Raw genomic sequence first — 22,675 nt, 5'->3', positions numbered from 1 at the left:
CCTGCATGCCACTGGTATGAAAGCTCATTAAATATGAATAAATATTCCTATTGAAAATACTCTTTTGTTTGAATTTTCAAATACTACATGTGTAGATAAAAACTTTCTGAATATAGTATGTGCATTCTCTTATTAAAATAGACATATCTGGACCTATGCCCAGTATTTAGGTTTGTTTCCTTGTAAGAATATAAGAATTAAAATTTAAATTAGTCATTAAAAGTATTTAGAAGTCTTTAGATATTAAACCTTACCTAAAGTATAGGAACCTAGACTTAGTGGATTACTACAGCATAAATGAGTCTTATAAACTCAGACAGAGGTAAGGACTTGAGGTGAGAAACTAGGAGTACTGAGTATATAAATAATGAGATTTAAATGTAATAAGAAGAGTAACTGATACCTTTCTAGGTTTTTTTCATGTTTCAGAATTTTTTATGCTTTTGAAAGACCCAAAAACTCAAATGACTGTTTGGCAGAGGAATAGGTGTACAACAAGCCAGACAATACACACAGAAATATAAACATGATATCTCTCCAAGAAAATTTCTTAGGATTAAAAAAATAAACTTAATTGCTTGTGATATTAGCAAATACATCTTTAGTTGTCAATGAATTTACTTATAAGATAATACAAAGAGATAGATGTTAAGTAGCTTTGACTTAGAGGGACAAGGCTACCTTCAGGGAATTGCAGAGAATGACTCCAAGAGCATGATCTTCTGGAGAGTCTGTTCAATTTTATTTTAGGCCTATTTTGAATGAAATTGATTAGGTTGTTCATTACTTTATATTCAGCAGACAGATTTACCAACTTCCTGTTGCTCTGTTGTATCTGTTTCTGAAATGTATAGATACAATATTTCTTCTGCCTCCAGACTTTGGCATTGCATTCGGGTCAGTTAGCAGAGAGTCCCTTACTTGGAATTTTGCCCCTTCAGATAACACTGTGCTAGAAAAACAAATGCTGCTTTGCAGACTACCTATTATGGATTAAATCTAGTTGTTTGTACAATGTCTTATATAATCGCTCTTCAAGATATCCCAAACAATATTCATATTTTCCCAGAAAGCTCCACTATCCATATAAGTGTATCTCATATGCTGGCAAGAGCATGCACACAGTCATTTAGATAAAACTATCTCAGAGTTACCTTTGCTCCTTGACCTTGCAGCTTTAATACTAAAATCAAGCAACTGTTAAATCTTGCTGACTTGAATTATTTACTATCCATCAAATACAGCATATCTCATCCATCTCCATCTCCTTCAGCTATGATATTCAATGCTGCACACATATTTTATGGCAGTTTATATTTTTGTTTATAAAGTCCATCTTGCATTATCAGCTATCCTTCGAAAGTCAAATATGGTTTAGCTTGCTTAAAATCTTACCATTAAATGCATCCTCTTAACTCAAAAAAAAATTTAATAAAAAAAAATTCTATGTTGAAAAATGTAATCTATGCTGTATCCATTTCCAGTCTCTTTCCAGCCTTCCATCTTGCCATGCCTTCCTTCAGTGTATTCAGGACTTCTAGCAGCTCTGGGATCATACTACCTGCTTTTACTTTTCTATGCTTTTAGATCTTTTTTAGCTTTGGCCTTGATTCTATTTTCCCTTATCTACTTGATAAACTTCTACTTATCTTTTTAATCCCTGATGAACATTATCTAAATCTCTTTGCTGTCCATTTTGAACAATTAATGACCCCTCCTTTGCAATAAGCTTTTATCTTTTATACACATTGATGCGGACAGATATTACATCCTTTGGAAACTATTCATTTACTTGCTTTAAATACTCTACTATCATATAAAACATTAAATGAAAGAAACATATCTTAAAGACTTTATGTCTCCAGTATTCTATGCACTTTATATTGTGGAAGCAGCTAAACTGTCAGTGATTTTATGTTGACTGAGACATCTTTATGCCTGATAATACCACATTGTACTGTGTTTAGTCACTCAGTTGTGTCTGACTCTTTGTGACCCATGGACTAAAGCCCACCAGGCTCCTCTGCCCATGGCTATTCTCTAGGCAATAAAACTGTAGTGGATTGCCATGCCCTCCTCCAGACGACCTTCCTGACCCAGGGATCGAAGCTAGGTCTTCCACATTACAGGCGGATTCTTTGCCATCTAAGCCACCAGCACCTAATGCTCTGTGTCAGTAAGTGAGGGGAGTGTTGGTTCTAGGCTTCCTAAATATCTCTTTATCATCAAATTCATGCATTCTCCAGTCTAATCAAACAGATTCTCTTAATTTTTATCAACACTGCTCTTCTTTCTATAAAGCAGCAGTTTGGAGTCATAAGTTTACCTCCAAATGACCCCAGGGTGCTACATCCTAACTGGGTATGGAAGAAATTCTTTTGAGACATTGAAAATAGCATTCCATGACTACATTTTTGAGTGACAGGCATAAATTCAAACCTACTTTTCTTCTTCATAAGCAAATGTGCTAATGTATATATTACCTTGAGTTTTGTTTTCTTTCTAGATGCCATTGTTATTCCAAAGTTTGCTACAATTAAAGGAATGTCAAGTATATTAAAATAGTAAAGAGCAACAATTTATGTATGCCAAATCTCTATTTTTAGCTCCTTAAGTTTCTAGGGCTTTAGAGAAAACAATTATACTTTGAAAAATAATTAATACCAATTTTTTTTTCCAATAAAAAAGTTAGAGAAATGAAAGATTATTTATCTCATGTCTATAGCTTCAGTTTCATCTCACAAAATTCCAGCCCATTCTCTCATCTTATAGAGAAAAAAGAAAGAAGGGAAAGAGCTGATAAGAAAAATAAAATGGAAACTTTCTTAAATATACCCTTCTCTTAAATTGGGATAAAACAGAGAGTGGTCAGGAGCCTCATCCCTTGCACTATTTTTCATCTCACTTCACTTTCAAACCCACCACGAAAAACACTCTTCATCATCTTCTTTGATGTCTAAATATAACTAGAATTCAAATCCATTCATTGAAGTACTGTTAGGCCTGCATAATCAAACCTGCATTATTGTTACATTAATAGATGACTTAGGACTGTATATAGATGAATCCCACTGTTCATTCATTATTCCCACTTTTACATGTATCTATTATCATCTATAATTACGCTCCTCTGAAAACATTAATTCCAAAATATTGCCTCATAGGAACCACCACCTAATCTTCTTCCAAATTTTAACATTGAGTTCAAATTCCTTTTCTCTACACAAACAGACGTTGTGAAACATAACTGCAAAATATTGCTCATCAGAATACTCAAATGTCTTATTTCCTTTCTTTTTTTTCTTGTCTATTTTGCAAAACACCAACTTTGCATCTAAATCCTTTGATTCTGCATCTGCTCTATTGAATACTACTAAGGAAAATCATATAACTATAGGGAATTGTATCCTTTAAATTATATCTCACTTTTCCTAACTCTAAAACGTGGGTAATAGAAATATACTTTACTTTTGTTTTGTTGTTTTGAGTATTATATATATGTAATATATATGAGTATATAGTTAGCTTCTAACAAGTGGTGGCTACTTTTGTGAGAGATAATATTTAAACAATAGCATTCACTAGGTAGAAATTCTGGCTGTTCTACTTAAGAGATCTCAAAAAATTACTTAACCTCTCCTTCTCTTGGTTTCTTTATAAGGATAATGGAAATAAAGAATACTCAAATGGTTTCTTTAACAAATGAGAAGATTCATGGAAATAAAAGCACATTAAAATAAATGAGTTTGCCTTAAAAAGTGGCTGAAATACCCCAAAAATGTTAACAATTAACATATATATATAGTATAACAGTGAATACCCCAAAAATGTTAACAATTAACAAATTCAATAAGCCTAAACTTACCACCTTGTCTTTCAGTTCAGTTCAGTCGCTCAGTTGTGTCCAACTCTTTGTGACCGCATGGACTGAAACAAAACAAGCCTCCCTGTCCATCACCAACTCCTAAAGTTTACTCAAACTCATGTCCATTGATCCAGTGATGCCATCCAACTATATCATCCTCTGCCCACCCTTTCTCTTCCCATCTTCAATCTTTCCCAGCATCAGGGTCATTTCCAATGAGTCATTCTTCACATAAGGTGGTCAAAGTATTGGAGTTTCAGCTACAGCATCAGTCCTTCCAATGAATATACAGGACTGAATTCATTTAGGATGGACTGGTTAGATATTGCAGTCCAAGGGACTCTCAAGAGCCTTCTCAACACCACAGTTCAAAAGCATCAATTCTTTAGCACTTAACCTTCTTTTGTTTTTTTTAGCACTTAACTTTCTTTATGGTCCAACTCTCACATCCATACATGACTACTGGAAAAACAATAGCTTTGACTAGATGGACCTTTGTTGGCAAAGTAATGTCTCTGCTTTTCAATATGCTGTCTAGTTTGGTCATAATTTTTCTTTCAAGGAACAAGCATCTTTTAATTTCATGACTGCAATTACCATCTGCAATGATTTTGGAGCCCCACAGAATAAAGTCTGTCACTATTTCCACTGTTTCCCCATCTCTTTGTAGTCATGTGATGGGATGATGCCATGAACTCATTTTTCTGAATGTTGAGTTTTAAGCCAACTTTTTCACTCTCCTCTTTCACTTTCATTAAGAGGCTCTTTAGTTCTTCTTCACTTTCTGTCATAAGGGTGGTGTAATCTGCATTTCTGAGGTTATTGATATTTCTCCAAGCAATCTTGATTCCAGCTTGTGCTTCATCCAGCCCAGCATTTCTCATGATGTACCCTGCATGAATTAAAATAAGCAGGGTGACAATATACAATTATCAGAGTGTTAATGATTTCTAAATGTGTTTCTGCACTTTAATACCTAGAAGTGCTACATTTGTTAATAGGACTTGTCTTTCTACTTTACTTTCTAGTGGCATTTTTTAGTGTAAATGGTTTATTTTCAGAATGTGCTACTTGTTAAAAGTTTATAATTTTAACAAATTGTTAGGAAAATATTACTGAATTTTTCAATTTTAGTATATTTGGTGTAAATAAGAACATTGTTTTCTTCCATCATAGTTGAACATTATAATTAATTTCTCAATTCATTTCATTGACTAATAAATAAAGAAATGACATGAAATTATCATGCTATAGTGGGAATTTCTTATTTTTTCCATTCTTTGGAGGGAATTATGACAACAGTCTATGAAAATTCATTTTTCATTTGCAAGCAGTCATTGCTGTTTTAAACTTCACCTATTTCACTATAAATTAGAAGGAATAAAAATTTCTTCCCTATTTATAGGAATTGTTGATTCAATTCAGTTCACAAAGAGAAATACATTATCAAATGTATATTTTAAGATAGCTTCATTTAAAATATAGTTTCATTACATTATGGAAATAACTTCCACGTTTTCAACCTTTGGTTTTCCTTATTTTCAAGTTGTTTTGAACTCATTTTTAAAATTAATTTTCTTCTTTATAGTTTATTATTTTAAAAATTAATTTATTTGCTTTAATTGGAGGCTAATTGCTTTATCATATTGTGGTGGTTTTTGCCATACATTGACATGAATCAGGCACAGATGGTCATGGGTCCTTGATCCCAAACCTCTCCTCCTACCTCCCTCCCCATCCACTCCTCTCCTATTTCCATAAGTTTTATTTTCATTTTTATTTTTTTAGTTATGAAAGTATGATAACACATTTGCAGGAGACATGGAAAATAAAGAACAAGTTTATATACAGTTCCACCATATATTAAAATTATTTTTTAAGTAAATAAGATTTTTAGTTGGAGTTTCAATATCCAGCTCTTAAAAATTAATAGAATGAATATACAGGGAAGTAGAAGGATATGCTGCTGCTGCTGCTGCTAAGTTGCTTCCGTCCTGTCTGACTCTGTGCAACTCCATAGACGGCATCCTACCAGACTCCTCTGTCCCTGGGATTCTCCAGGTAAGAATACTGGAGTGGGTTGCCATTTCCTTCTCCAATGCATGCATGCATGCTAAGTCGCTTCAGTCATGTCCGACTCTGTGCGACCCTATGGACAGCAGCCCACCAGGCTCGTCTGTCCATGGGATTCTCTAGGCAAGAATACTGGAGTGGGTTGCCATTTCCTTCTCCCGTAGAAGGATATAGTAGATTTGATTTTAATTTCTAACATAATGCCATAGAGATAAGAGAACAGACTCTATGATTTCAATACCTTTAGGCTATGAAATTTTTGCACCTTGTTTCATGTCCCTGGATATATTTCAGTGTCTCTTAGTTTACAGTCTATGGGAACTTGAATAGAATTTGTATCCTCAGGAAGCAACAGTTAGAACTGGACATGGAACAACAGACTGGTTCCAAATAGGAAAAGGAGTTCGTCAAGGCTGTATATTGTCACCCTGTTTATTTAACTTATATGCAGAGTACATCATGAGAAACACTGGACTGGAAGAAACACAAGCTGGAATCAAGATTGCCGGGAGAAATATCAATAACCTCAGATATGCAGATGACACCACCCTTATGGCAGAAAGTGAAAAGGAACTAAAAAGCCTCTTGATAAAAGTGAAAGTGGAGAGTGAAAAAGTTGGCTTAAAGCTCAACATTCAGAAAACGAAGATCATGGCATCCGGTCCCATCACTTCATGGGAAATAGGTGGGGAAACAGTGGAAACAGTGTCAGAATTTATTTTTTGGGGCTCCAAAATCACTACAGATGGTGACTGCAGCCATGAAATTAAAAGATGCTTACTCCTTGGAAGGAAGGTTATGACTAACCTAGATAGCATATACAAAAGCAGAGACATTACTTTGCCAACAAAGGTCCACCTAGTCAAGGCTATGGTTTTTCCTGTGGTCATGTACGGATGTGACAGTTGGACTGTGAAGAAGGCTGAGCGCTGAAGAATTGATGCTTTTGAACTGTGGTGTTGGAGAAGACTCTTGAGAGTCCTTTGGACTGCAAAGAGATCCAACCAGTCCATTCTGAAGGAGATCAACCCTGGATTTCTTTGGAAGGGATGATGTTAAAGCTGAAACTCTGGTACTTTGGCCACCTCATGTGAAGAGTTGACTCATTGGAAAAGACTCTGATGATGGGAGGGATTGGGGGCAAGAGGAGAAGGGGATGACAGAGGATAAGATGGCTGGATGGCATCACTGGCTCGATGGACCTGAGTCTGGGTGAACTCCGGGAGTTGGTGATGGACAGGGAGGCCTGGCATGCTGCGATTCATGGGATAGCAAAGTGTCAGACACGACTGTGCGACTGATCTGATCTGATCTGCTGTGTGAAAATTGTATAAATCTTAATTATTTGAATTGATTCAAAGTGTTTTCAGGTCTACTATATCCTTCTAGTTTTTCTGTTTTAAACTTTTATTTATTTATTTTTTGTTGTGTAGGTAACAGCTGTTTTTATTAAAGTGAAATCAGAGGGGCCACAAGAACAGGAAGTTAGCTCTCGGATTCAAGAATCCTGTTGGGTGAGAGAGAAAAGAGAAAGACACTTTTTGTACCATATGATGCTGAAGTAATAAGATCTTAAAAATGAGGACCCAAGGTGACTTTATATACAAGGTATAAAAGATTGGCATTGAATAGGGAAATGGGAACTTTTCTCTGAGCTCAGGAAAAAGAATTAAAGCCATAATTAAGGTTGCACAGGAGAGAATAAATACCTGAGTACCCATATGTAAAACAGACTGTAAACAGAAAATGAGATTTGAGGTTAATGGAGGGTCATCTTGCCCAGGCCGCCATGTATCAGAAGGCCAAATGGGCATTAACAAGTGCTGTCCACCTAGGGTGAGGGTCAGGGGTGAGAGGGTGTGAGACATCAACTTTTATCTTTTGATGTACATTTAAATAAATTTTACTAAAAAGCAGGGAGAAAAGTCGAATCTGATGTAGTGAACTGGATGCCATGCTACCCTTGAAGATTTTTATTATTAATCCACTGCACCATTTGTGATTTGTTCAGTTTTTTTTTTTAATTTCCAAAATATAAGACTCCAAAGAAATTCAATAACAAACTCATATTTTCTCTATGTACAATTCTTTCTCATCTCTTCCTTTTCTATTTTAAACATTTTGAATTAAGAGTGAAATTTAAGAGCTCTTAATGTATATATTTAAAAGTACTGAATGTGTATGTCTAATGCACACCTAAATATTATGTAATAAATACTTAAATGTGCATATTTATAAGATAGTGTGTATGTTTATAAAGTACTGAATTTCCAGTATTTTGCTTACCTGATGCAAACAACTGACTCATTGGAAAAGTCCCTGATGGTGAGAAAAATTGAGGACAGAAAGAGTAGAGGGCATCACAGGATGAGATGGCTGGATTGCATCATTGATGCAATGGACATGAACTTGGGCAAACTTTGGCAGATAGTGAGGGACAAGGAGGCCTGGCATGCTTTGGTTCATGGGATCACAAAGTCAGACATGACTGGGCAACTGAACAACAGTGTGTATATTTATATATTTGCTACTAGTTAACTTGTTTTGTATCTGTTGTGGCTTAATATATTTTACATTTATGTCAAAGATAGTATTGCCTGTTCAGAATGCATGCTATAAAGATTAAGTAATGAAATGACTAATTCAGAGTCTCTGGTACAGAACAGGGGATGTGGTTCTGAGTGGAAATATTTGGAGACATTTTTAAGGAGATGTAATGTTTACCAATTTTGGTCTAACAAATTCATTGACAGAGGTCTACAAAGTAATCAAGATTTGCTTTATCTAGTAGCATGAATGTCAAAATGTTAGTTATTCAGTCATGTCCAATTGTTTGTGACCCATGAACTGTAGCAAGAGAGACTCCTCTGTCCATGAAATTCTCCAGCCAAGAATATTGGACTGGGTGAAGTGAAGTGAAGGGAAAGTCACTCAGTCAAGTCCGACTCTTTGTGACCTCATGAACTATACAGTCCTTGGGATTCTCTAGTCCAGAACACTGGAGTGGGTAGCCTTTCCCTTAACCAGGGGATCTTCCCAATCATTCACTTTTCCAGGGGATCTTCCTGACCCAGGCATTGAACCTGTATCTCACACATTGCAGGCAGATTCTTTACCATCTGAAACATCAGGGAAGCTCCATCCAGTAGCATATTTGTCAGTATTTCCCCCTAATTTGGTGATAAGGATGAGGATAATGAAGATGATTTGTTGCTAGCAATAAAAAAGACAACAATATCATCTTCCTTATGAGAATGGCCTCATGAATGACAATTCCACTAGGTTTGTAGTACAGAATAGGCTTCATTGCTTTCCCAAATGTCTTGTCTTCTCACCTCATATTGATTATAGAGTAACATATTTATCCATCAGTATGAAATGATTCTACCAAAGACTTTGTGCCTTACTGGTAAACAAATATAGAAAAGATAAGATTCAATAAAGTAAGTTCAGTTCAGTCACTCAGTCATGTTCAACTCTTTGAGACCCCATGCACTGCAGCATGCCAGGCTCGCATGTCCATCACCAACTCCTGGAGCCTACGCAGACTTGTGTCCATCACATTGGTGATGCCATCCAACCATCTCATTCTCTGTCATCCCCTTCTCCTCTTGCCTTCAATCTTTCCCAGAACCAGGATCTTTTCAAATGAGTCAGTTCTTCCCATCAGGTGGCCAAAGTATTAGAGTTTCAGCTTCAGCGTTAGTCTTCCAATCATATTCAGGACTGATTTTCTTTAGGATGAACTGGTTGGATCTCCTTGAAGTGCAAGGGACTCTCGAAAGTCTTCCTCAACACCACAGTTCAAAAGCATCAATTCTTCAGCAGTCAGCTTTCTTTATAGTTCAACTCTTGCATCCATACACAACTACTGGAAAAACCATAACCTTGACTAGATGGACCTTTGTTGGTAAAGTAATGTCTCTTCTTTTTAATATGCTGTCTAGGTTGGTCATAGCTTTTCTTCCAAGGAGCAAGTGTCTTTTAATTTCATGGTTGCAGTAACCATCTGCAGTTATTTTGGAGCCCCCCAAAATAAAGTATGTCCCTGTTTCCATTGCTTCCCCATCTATTTGCCATGAAGTGATGGGACCGGATGCCATGATTTTAGTTTTCTGAATGTTGAGTTTTAAGCCAACTTTTTCACTCTCCTCTTTCACTTTAAATGGAGCATTTATTCAGAACTGGAAAGGACAAGTCTTAGAGTTAAAAGACATCAAAGACTAAAATTAAGATTGTGAGATTGGTAGCCATTTATAGATGTAAAAATGATAGTGATAAAAGTTCCTCTCAAAAAAAAATAATATTTTTTAAAGTTCCTCTCAGAAGCTAGATACAAAGTTATTAATAGATGCTTTAATAAGACGAGAAGGCTGATGGTGCTTTTGAACAGCTCATGATTGAACCAATCTGAAAACATCATTTAAAGTTAGAAACCAGTTGTAACTTCTATGCTGATCAAAGCTGTCATACCAAGTGGTGATAAAATTGTGCCTTCACTGACATACATAGCATATGGCTTTGGAAAATTGTCTTGGAGATATTTCCTGCAGGACAAGGTTTTTCTGGATAATTGTGAATATTACCTTCTCCTAGACAAAAATGATAGGGATCTCTGATGAATAAATCTATGATCAGAACTTTCAACATTATACTTGATGAGTAAATTGAGAAATAAGGGTTTTACCATTCTTGATGTTTATAAATCTTTAAATTTTTCACATGATAATGGCATGTCATATAAAGTCTTAATGTTCAATATACTTTCCTTTTTTGCCAAAAGTTTTCTGAAACTAACCAGCTTTTGATCCAAAATGTTTCACTCCATTTTCATGGAGAACCACTTCTGAATCCTGGTACAGATCTGTTGGGTCTTCACTGTAGACGATGCAGTTCATCAGAGCTGGGAAGAGGATGCAGATGTTGCCCATGAGGACATGGATCACAGAAGAGAGGTGCTTCCCAAAGCGGTGCACCATAGTCAGACTGATGATTGGAATATAGAAAAACAGAACAGCACAGATGTGAGAGACACAGGTCTGCAAGGATTTGAACCACTCCTCCAGGGATGGAATAGCCAAGACAGTGCAGGATCAGAATGTAGGACTCAAGAATTAATATGGGATCAAACAAAAGAATACAAATCACCAGAGCCAAGGCATAGAAACTGTTGAAATGGGTGTCGGAGCAGGATAACCTGAGCAGGTCTTGGTGGAGACAGAAAGAATGAAAGAGTATGTAAGAATGGCAGGAGTGGAAAAACTTTAAAGGATAATGGGAGCAATGAAAATAAAACTCCTAATTATGAGCATAGAACTCTTAATTAAAATCCCAAGCCTGATTTTGATGATCTAGGTGTTGGTTAATATGGATGTATATCTCAGGGGATTACAGATTGCCGTAAAATGATCAAAGGCCATGTCAAGAAGGACTCCAGACTGTGTGAGGGAGAGGCCATGCATAAAGTAAGTTTGGGCAATTCAGGCATCCAGGTTGACTTCCTGGCTGAGCCGCCAGAGGATACCTAGGACTTAATATTTTGTAAAATATTCTGAAACCTTGGTGATAGCAAAATAGATTATATTTCATATTTTGAATAGCTGATATTATTTGATATTTTCAAATGAGTGAGATATGAGAAAATAAATTGTACAGTTGTATTTCAGATTTTAATATATGCTAGGTGCGTTTTTGTTGAACTAAATAATTTCAACTACAGAATTATAATTAGAATGTTAATAATTTAATAAGTTATGCTGTGCTCTGCTTAGATACTCAGTCATGTCCAACTCTTTGCAACCCCATGGACTGTAGCTGGCCAGGCTCCTCTGTCCATGGGGATTCTCCAGACAAGAATACTGGAGTGGGTGGTCATGCCCTCCTCCAGGGGATCTTTCCAAGTCAGGAATCAAACCCAGGACTTCTGCATTGCAGATGGATTCTTTACCATCTGAGCCACAGGGAAGCACATGAATACTGGAGTGGGTAGCCTATCCCTTCTCCAGGGGACATTCCTGACCCAGGAATTGAATCTGGGTCTCTTGCATTGCAGGTGGATTCTTTACCAGCTGAGCTACCAGGGAAGCCCTCTTAGCATATAGTAAATGTTAAAAAAAATTGTTCCTTAATATGATCATTATGAAAACAGGGGCTCTGATTTTAACTGGCTTATAAGAATTATCACTCACATGTAAAATTATGTGACTTTAAGCAATGTTTTATATTTGCTACACATGAACTCTTTGAATACTTAAGCCATGTGTTCAAAAAAGAATAAGAAAGCTTATAGCTGAAGTTAAGGGAAATAAAATGAAATTTGATGTTAATAGCAATAGCTTGTTTATATAAAAGATATCTGCTTCCCTTCAAATAAAATGTAAACATCAACAAGGGAGGAAGGAAACTATAAAGCTTTCTGGGTCTCTCTGTCCAAAGCTCATTTCCAAATTTCCCAGGATGATAATTTTTGTGTTTTTTTGTTTTTGTTTTTGTAAATTTGATGACAATGAAAGAGGAGAGTGAAAAAGTTGGCTTAAAACTCAACATTCAGAAAACTAAGATCATGACATTTGGTCCCATCACTTCAAGGCAAATAGATGGGGAAACAATGGAAAACAGTGAGAGACTACATTTTGGGGCTCCAAAATCACTGCAGATGGTGACTGCAACTATGATGCTTGCACCTTGGAAGAAAAGCTATGACAAACCTAGACAGCATATTAAAAAGCAGGGACATTACTTTGCCAACCAAGGTCCATCTAGTCAAAGCTATGGTTTTTCCAAGTAGTTATGTATGGATGTGAGAGTTGGACTATAAAGAAAGCTGAGCACTGAAGAGTTGATGCTTTTGAATTGTGGTTTTGGAGAAGACTCTTGAGAGTCCCTTGGACTTCAAGGGGATCCAATCAGTCCATCCTAAAGGAAATCAATCCTGAATATTAATTGGAAGACTGATGCTGAAGCTGAAACTCCAATACTTTGGCCACCTGATGTGAAGAACTGACTCATTGGAAAAGATCCTGATGTTGGGAAAGATTGAAGGCAGGAGAAGGGGACAACAGAGGATGAGATAGTTGAATGTCATTACCAACTTGATGGACATGTGTTTGAGCAAGCTCCAGGAGTTGGTGATGGACAGGGATCCCTGGCCTGCTGCAGTCCACGGGGTTGCAAAGAGTTGGACATGACTGAGCAACTAGACTGAACTGACTCACAATATTATTCAAAACTTAGTGAAATGAAAAGTCTGCTGTGAACACACTCCCAGTGGGTTTTCTCCCATTCTTCCCAAGGGACATAGGCACTATATGTTGCATCCCTCATCCTCAACATCTCCCTCAATCTGGGATTTACTCCAGTGGCTCCTATACTGTTTGTACCTGCATAAATCTTGCTTTTTCTAGAATCTAAAGGCCATTGTGACCCAAGGAAAAAAAAAGAGTACGATCAATTTTTCAAGATTGGCAAGAACATCTCTACATCTGTGAGTGACAGTTGTCTTTTACTAAGTCTCTGAAACATAAGTGTTAGAATGGACAACATCACTGATAAATGACTGTTATAAATGACTTAATGCCTTACGTAATAAGCAGAGTTTAATCCTCCACCCAGTAGCTGTGCTTTGCAATTTATTTCACCAGGATTTACATGTAAACAACCCAAATGTGTTTTCTTTTTCTACTTTGCATGCTTAAACATTATTTTTCTTTGCCAAGTAAAAGGTCATTCATATTTGAGACCTGTAATGTGAAGCATTCAGCTAAAAATTGGTGGTGACCTTGTGGATATGACCTCTGAGCCTTCTGATGGGGCCAAAAATCTAATAACAGGGAAGTTTCATGTGTAGGCATAAATTTGTCTCTGTTTCAGAGAATACTTAGCTTCTGAAAAACTGCAAGCCTTGGTTGTATATTTAATGAGCTACTGTACTAATCCAATTCTTATTACAGCTGTTACTTCAGAGTTTTTATGAAGGCACTCATTTTTCCTTGAGAGGCTACTGTCTCTGGAAATCAATGTCTGTTTGACCTGATCCCAAAATCAGTAATTCTACCTTTCTCCTTACGGGTTTCCCTGGTCTGGAACGGGACTATCCCTGGCTCTCTATCCCCTTCTCCTGTATCTATGTTATGATACTGTCAGGAAACTGCCTGGTGCTGCATGTGATCCGTACTGAGCTGAGCCTGCATGAGCCCATGTTCTACTTCCTGGCCATGCTGGCCCTCACTGACCTGTGCATGGGGCTGTCCACAGTGCACACGGTGCTGGGGATCCTGTGGGGGCTCAGCCAGGAGATTGGTCTGGATGCCTGCATTGCCCAAACCTTCTTTGTTCATGGTCTATCTTGCATGGAGTCTGGAGTCCTTCTCGCCATGGCCTTTGATCGCTTTACTGCAATCTGCAATCCTCTAAGATACACATGTACCCTCACCAGTACCAGAATCATCAACATCAGTGTGGTCATTTTAGGGAGGAGTTTCCTGTTCATTACTGCTCCCATTGTCCGCCTAAAGTTTTTCCATTACTGCCGACTCCGAATCCTTTCCCACTCCTTCTGCTTGCACCAGGACCTACTCCGGCTGGCCTGCTCTGACATCTGCTTCAATAGCTTCTATGCCTTAGCCCTGGTGATCTGCACACTGCTTTTGGATTCAGTGCTCATTTTCATCTCCTACATATTGATCCTTCACTCTGTCTTGACTATTGCATCTCAAGAGGAGCGGCTCAAGTCCTTGAAGACCTGTGTCTCCCACATCTGTGCTGTCCTGGTTTTCTATATTCCAATCATTGGTCTGACTATGGTACACCGCTTTGGGCAGCACCTCTCGCCTGTGGTCCATGTCCTCATGGGCAACATCTACATCCTTTTCCCACCCTTGATGAACCCCATCACCTACATCATCAAGACCCAACAAATCCGTAACAGGATTCGGAGATGGTTCATTAAACAAACTTGAGTTCTACAGGTTAATGTGTTTTAGGGGAGGAAAGGTAGTATTTGCAAGAGAGGTGAATAATAATGACTTTTAACAACAATAACTATATGAAATACTTAACAGGTTAAAGGCATATTTATAGTAATTTTCTTTATTTTGCCACTGTTTTAAATTTAACAGGATTAACCTGCAAAGAATATAAAAAGTAATTTTTATATTAGTTTTTGAAAATCAGAGAAATAGGTAGAGAAAAAGTTACTGGTCTTATAGTCAGAGAGAGAAAGGGTTATTTGTCTTATTTCTTAATTGTAAAATTAAGTAGAATGTTAACCGAAGTGAACCAATGAGCATTTTCAAATTTCTAAATTTATAGTACGTCTATGATTTTTTGAATTCTAGTTTAGAATATTTTATTTTTTCATGTAACTATTATATGTGTTTAATATACATGGAAGAAGCAAATTTTATATATTATTTTTATGTGTCACAAATCATCTCTATAGAGATCATTCATACTTCTACTTATTACTGAACAAAAGTGTCTGAAGAGCCCATTCTGTTCCATCTAGTAAAATGTATGATATTCATAGATTACATTACATAGCTAATGCAAAAGTTTGATAAATAAGGACATTGAATCACTACTCCATTTCTATATTTCCTACCCAGTACATCCAAATACATACATTTGAATTTTGTAGTAAATTCACAGTAGTGTGGGATGCTCATTGATTTTTAAATGATATTTTGATTGACTTTTGGAAGAGGTCATGGCAACCCACTCCATTATTCTTGCCTCAAGAATCCCCTAGGCTGAGGAGCCTGACAGGCTACAGTCCATAGGGTCTCAAAGAGTCAGATACTACTGAGCAAATAATACTTAACTGACTTTAATATCAACTGACTTTAACCTTGGGGTCTGTAGACAAAATGACACTTTATAGACAGTTTGATCATCCTCTTCATTTTTAGGAGAGGAGATTTAGGTACAGAGGTATTAATGTTTTACTAATACATTAGTGGTTAAGCCAGGGATAGAACTGTGTTTTTGAGAATCTTTTGAGTATATGTCCCATTTCTAATTCTCATCCTCTTCATATGTAAAATTAGATAATTTAGTTCAGTCATCAAAAGCAGGTGTATATTTGGGGAGAGGTTTTCGCTTAAAAAAATGCCCCCCAAATTAAAAAAAAAAAGTTAATGAAAAACCTGGTGTGTCTCAAGATTTGTTTGTTTTTCTTTTTTTTTTTCTTTCTTACTTTGAATATTGCAACTTAATCAGGGCTATGTACTTGTCATGACTGGGGCAGCAGGGTTATAGCAGAGGCTAACTGCAGTTAAACTACACAAATTGGAAGTAAATTGCTGCACATTTACTTTGAAGTATACAATACTTCCTGTATAGCACAGGTAGCTCTGCTCAGTATCATGTAACAACCTCAATGGGAAAAGAATTTCAAAAACAATAGATACATATATATGTATAACTGAATCACTTTGTTGCACACCTGAAACTATCACAACTTTGTTAATTTTATTAACAAAAAAACTTTATTGACTTTGTTAATCAGATATACTCCAATATAAAATAAAGAGTTAAACAATAACCCTGTATATGAGACAGCAAAAGAGACACTGATGTACAGAACAGTCTTTTGGACTCTGAGGGAGAGGGAGAGGGTGGGATGATTTGGGAGAATGGCATTGAAACATGTATAATATCGTATATGAAATGAGTCGCCAGTCCAGGTTCGATGCGTGATACTGGATGCTTGGGGCTGGTGCACTGGGACGACCCAGATAGATGGTATGGGGAGGGAGGAGGGAAGATGGTTCAGGATGGGGAAGACATGTATACCTGTTGCGAATTCGTTTTGATATATGGCAAAACCAATATAATATTGTAAAGTTAAAAAATAAAAAAAAAGTTAAAGAAAAATATGAATATAATGTTCCATCCATAATACTCCAGAGAATATGGAAATAATCAATTTTGAAAAGTACTGTTTGCTTTGTTAGTTTTCAGTTTGTCTTTTAATGCACTATTATGAGAAAAATAACAGTTGTTTTTTATTTTTACATAAAAGACTCTGAGTTTATGTTTGTGACTCTTGCCTTTCAGAATGGTCACCATTCATGCCCACACACATCCTTACAGCTCAGTCTGCCTAAACAGCTCTCCCCTTATCAGATGAGTTCCTTTATGCTGCCTTTCTTCTGAGTTCCCTGTGATGGTGATTTTTTAAGTACAGAATCCCTGCCTTTCCCATCAGTCTTATTTGCAAATTATTGTTAATTAACTTGTTCTAGTTACAATGGGGAATGTATTTTATTTCAGAAATAAGAATGGGAAGAAATGTCACATTCAATAATCATATTAATCAATGATAATAAGTAAATGATCCCTATCATATATACATTAAGGTTGACATTAAACAAAATACATTTATGTATATCAAAAATAAAATTTTGAAGTAAGAATAACTATCAGAGTTAGCTATGGGCAGTAGTATTCCCCATTTTATACAACAGTAAAGTAGGTTTGGGGATTTTTAAATTTTATGTAAGTTGAGGTTTTTTTTTTTTTTCCCCATAAATATTTCTAAGAAAAGTTTTCCAGTGTTTAAGTCTCTTTAAAATCTCATATTGTAAGTTATCCTCTCAGCTTCTTTATTTTAAAAACTGACTGGAAGTCACAAACTGAAAGGAACCCATGTAAATAACAGTGAAAAAAGAAAACTTTGAAAAAAAGTGATTCATGAAATGTCAAAGTCAAAATGCTATTTTTACACATTCAGTCTTTAATTAAGTTAAAATATATAGTTGACTTATAAATGTGTTATTAATCCTTGGTGGCTCAGTTAAGCATCTGCCTGCAACGTGGGAGACCCGGCTTCAATCCCTGGGTTGGAAAGATCCCCTAGAGAAGGAAATGGAAACCCACTCCAGTACTCTTGCCTGGAAAATCCTATGGAAGGAGGAGACCGGTAGGCTACAGTTTTCAGTTCAGTTCAGTTCAATTCAGTCGCTCAGTCATGTCCGACTCTTTGCGACCCAATGAATCGCAGTACACCAGGCCTCCCTGTCCATCACCATCTCCTGGAGTTCACTCAAACTCACGTCCATCGAGGCGATGATGCCCTCCAGTCATCTCATCCTCTGTCGTCCCCTTCTCCTCCTGCCCCCAATCCCTCCCAGCATCAGTCTTTTCCAAGAGTCAACTCTTCGCATGAGGTGGCCAAAGTACTGAAGTTTCAGCTTTAGCATCATTCTTTCCAAAGAACATCCAGGGCTGATCTCCTTTAGAATGGACTGGTTGGATCTCCTTGCAGTCCAAGAGACTTTCAAGAGTCTTCTCCAACGCCACCGTTCAAAAGTATCAATTCTTCAGTGCTCAGCTTTCTTCACAGTCCAACTCTCACATCCATACATGACCGCTGGAAAAACCATAGCCTTGACTAGACAGACCGTTGTTGGCAAAGTAATGTCTCTGCTTTTCAATATGCTATCTAGGTTTGTCATAACTTTTCTTCCAAGGAGTAAATGTCTTTTAATTTCATGGTTGCAATCACCATCTGCAGTGATTTTGGAGCCCCAAAAAATAAAGTCTGACACTGTTTCCACTGTTTCCTCATCTATTTCCCATGAAATGATGGGACCAGATGCCATGATCTTCGTTTTCTGAATGTTGAGCTTTTTACAAGAATTTTCAAGTAATGGTGTTTAATATGCTCAAGGAAACAGTGAAACAAATAACAAATAAGAAAATTGGGAATTTCAGCAAAATATACCCAAATTAAAATTAGAGAGACAAAGAGATAGGAAGAATGAATTAGATGGATATTATAAAAACTATAAGCCACAAAAACTAAACCTAATAAATCAGGAAGGCAGAGTTACAGAAGCAGAAGGTAGGATTAGTGAATTAGAAAAAAAAGTTAGTTGAAAATAACAAAACTAAGTCTATAGGTCAAGATATATTACTAGAGAAAAAGAAATACTTCACCATGATTAAAAGGTCAATCAACCAATAAATTATACTTGGTTTAATATTTACTTAATAAATGGAAGTGTCTAATTACTCATAGCTTAAAAATAAAAATTCAGTAGTTCTAACAGGAGAAATAAACTACAGAGTAATCCATATTCATGGTGGGAAATTTTTATTCCATTAAATGCTAAAAACACAACCAAGGAACTGTAAAATTATAAACAATGAAATCATATAACATTAAAAAATGTGATCATAGACACATAAATATATAGATATGGAAATAGTTACAGATATAAATAATACTGCACTCAACATGTATATCAACAAAACGTGACAACAGAATGGGTCATGAAAAAATCTTAAATTTGTATTTTTAAAATACATTTTAGTGGAATATTATTAATGATAACTATCTGAAAAGTTAATAAGAAGACAGGCATGATGAAGATTTGCATGATTAAAAAAAAAGAACAATTATAACAAAGATGAAGACCGTAACTGAGTCCTTAATAGTTGCTAAGTCCCATGTAAAGACCATTATATAAAGATATCCATTATATTACACTATGATAACCACCATCCTTCATTCCCAAAGAGACTTATTTTTATTTGTAATTAAAAGTTAGACAGCTTAATTTGTGACAATAAACGTTTTTCCAATGTGTACATTTAGGAAGCGACTAAATAAAGTTTTGAACCAATTACATTTGACTACAGAACTCTCACATGTAACCAATTTCAACCATTTTTTTCATACCAAATTGAAATCTGCTTTTTCTATTAAATATACTTGGCAAACATTTGATTACTTGCACTCACTGATGATGAGCTTGAAAAATGAAACCTATCTATGAAATATTATCATTAGGATATGAAAATCTTAATAAAAAACAAAATAAACTTTACTTAATACTAAAAAAAAAGGAAGAAGAAGAAAAAAGACATTTAGAAACCAATATAGTAAGAATTCCAGGGCTTCCTTGTGGCTCAGTGGTAAAGAATCTGTCTGCCAAAGCAGAGGACACAAACTGGATCCCTGATCCATGAAAATCCCACATGCCATGAGGCAACTAAGTCCATGCACCACAACTGCAGAGACTGCACTCCAGATCCTAGGAGCCACAGCTACTAAAGCCCTGGCACCTTGGTGTGTGTTCTCTGCAAGAAGAGAAGTCACTATAATGAGAAGCCTGTGCACCACAACTAGAGAGTAACCCCTGCTTCCATAACTAGAGGAAAGTCCTCACAGCAAAGAAGACCAAGCATAGACAAAAATAAATAAATTTAAAAATTCATAATAATTTAAAAATTCATAATTTCTGTCCAGGTTTCTTAGACCTCCATCCTTACTAGGTCAAAATTGTTTGTTGAATCAAATAATTGAATGGACTTTAGAACAATGTGGTCTACAGTAAGTTTAAAAGTTGCCTTTATGTTCAGAACATTCATAGAAACCCCAAATACCAAAGATTTTTTCAAATTTCTCTTTATATAAAGAAATTCAGTAGACACTTAAGAACAATAAAAAAATATATAAGGATAACACTGCATGCTATAGTCCTAAATTTGTCAGAAAAAACATTTCATGGCATGAGACTCACCAATTTGGTAGCATAAAATACTTAGTAAATATAACTTCATGAAGAAGGATATATTTATAGATATTTATGTCTATAGTAGACCAGAAGGAGACATTCAAGGGGTGGATTTTGATGAGACAAAGTAATCATTAAAGATTTTTTAATAGCTGGAGAAAGAATGTAAAGGGTCTTATATACCAAACATAGGAGGTGGGTCCTGTGATTCAAAGTATAAGAAAAATTCAGTTATGTTCCACTATGATCTGCAGAGGGTCTCTGCATTTTTTTATTTCACTCAAACATGGCCTTGGTAATAAGGAGAGTCATGAGTTCTGATTCTTCCTATAGAGGATTATTTGGTCTGTAAACACCATATCATCCCTTGTATTTCACATTTTATTAATGTATTCATCAAGCAAGATGATACTCCAAACCACTAACTGGATTTGCAGATCACATATGCTCAAGAGATGATATATTAAATCCATAGGATCAACTAGTTCTATCAAATGTCAAGCCTGGCCTTTGAAATAGAACATTTTTTACTACCTTATCTCGAATGTTCTTGGTCTTCTCCCCGTAGACAAAAGTGTGAGGAAATGTGGAACCAGCAGCTAAAGAATGGACAAAGTGATACACATGTAAGATGAGATATATGTGGTAAACCTATGAGTACAAAAGGACAGAAAAGCAGTTCTTCCAGTTCTGGAACTGGAGCTGGAAGAAGATACCTATGTGGAGAATACATGTATTAAATGCCTTAAGTTGTGCCTCTTTCTGGGGCAGGTGTAAGACAGTGATAAATATTTGTGTATAAGAGAGGGTGATCAAAATGAGGTCAAAGTCACCAACAACAATAGCTTCAAGAAGACCATAGAACTTATCAACATCTCCAGTGGCAATCCCTACAAGGGCCATATATTCACAGTAAGCATGGGATATTAACTGAGTTCTGTAAAAGGTAAGATGGCACTTCAGGAGCAATATGCATGGGATGAAGAGAAAGGCTGCCCGCAATATCACTCCAACTCCAATGTCAGTGACTAGCTGTTGAGTGAATATAGTAGCATGCCTCAGAGAATAACAGATTGCTACATAGTGGTCCAGAGCCATGGCCAGCAGGACTCCTGATTCAATACCCTGACATGTGTGGATGAGCCACATCTGAAAGAGGCAAGCATCAAATTAGATCACTGACAAGTGAAACCAAAAAATTCTAAGCATCTTAGGGACAATGCTGATGCTAAGTGCAGTGTCCGTGGCTCCCAACATGGCCAGGAAGGTATACATAGGTTCATGGAGACTGGGTTCAGATTTGATGATGATCAAAAGTATAAAATTTCCCATCAAAGCAATGATGTACATTGCAGAGAATGGAATCCCAATCCAACACTGTACAGTTTCTAGGCCAGGAATCTGAATAAAGGTCAGCACAGAGGGCATAAACACAGTACCATTTGTAATAAACATGGAAGCTCAGGGGTCCTATTAGCAAGGGGACGACATTGGCCAAACTGTAATTCTCTTTAGTCTTCTATACATATGTTATTCTCAGCTTTTCCCTCAAGTACTGAATGATGGAAATAGGAGAATCAACTTCATCAGTTTATTTATCTTTTTTTTTTTTTTTTTGGCAATAGCTATGAAAATGGAAATAGTGAGACCTATGGAAAGTTTAACAAGTATTCAGTTTAGCACAATTATCTTCCCTATTCCAGTGACATCCACAGCACAAATACTGAGTGTTTGGACTCCATGCCTGTGATGGGGTCAATGGGATCAGGATGCTCTGTGGCATTCTCCTTCCTCCCCCAATCCGTCTTCTCTTTCTTCTTCTAAACTGTTCAATGAGTGAGGAAAACAAAAAAGAAGAATAAGAACACACAGTGGGACAAGTAGACACAGAGGCACAAAAATCTTTGGCCTGCACTTTTCTCTCCTCCCAAATTTCTGTAAACTCTTTACTGTCCTTCTACTTTAGGCTGTTACATAAAGAACATACCAGTACTGTTTTGATCAAAACTGAACAAAGTCCCCTTTCTAAGGTTGTGACTTCACTCACAAAATGATCTCTCTTGACTTTGAAATTCCTGTTCAGGAAATAATTTTTCCAATATGAAATTGCTGTAGGACTCAGACATCCAGGTAGATGATGGCAGCTGCCTAAAATTTTGATTCAGGAAACAAGTCTAACATACAAATTCGTCAGTTAGATAAGTACCTATAG

At 36.4% G+C, this 22,675-nt stretch overlaps 2 pseudogenes; one reads left to right on the top strand and one right to left on the bottom strand.

The window, feature by feature from the left end:
- Positions 1 to 10,731: 10,731 nt before the first annotated feature.
- On the bottom strand, positions 10,732 to 13,254 carry LOC129627818 (olfactory receptor 51V1-like; annotated as a pseudogene).
- A 699-nt stretch (positions 13,255 to 13,953) lies between these two features.
- On the top strand, positions 13,954 to 14,895 carry LOC129628363 (olfactory receptor 51V1-like; annotated as a pseudogene).
- Positions 14,896 to 22,675: the final 7,780 nt, after the last annotated feature.

Source organism: Bubalus kerabau, chromosome 15 (genome assembly GCF_029407905.1).
Source record: "Bubalus kerabau isolate K-KA32 ecotype Philippines breed swamp buffalo chromosome 15, PCC_UOA_SB_1v2, whole genome shotgun sequence".
NCBI classification, from domain to species: domain Eukaryota; kingdom Metazoa; phylum Chordata; class Mammalia; order Artiodactyla; family Bovidae; genus Bubalus; species Bubalus kerabau.
Note: the sequence above shows the minus strand (reverse complement) of the source record. Positions and strands in the feature narration are given on the sequence as shown.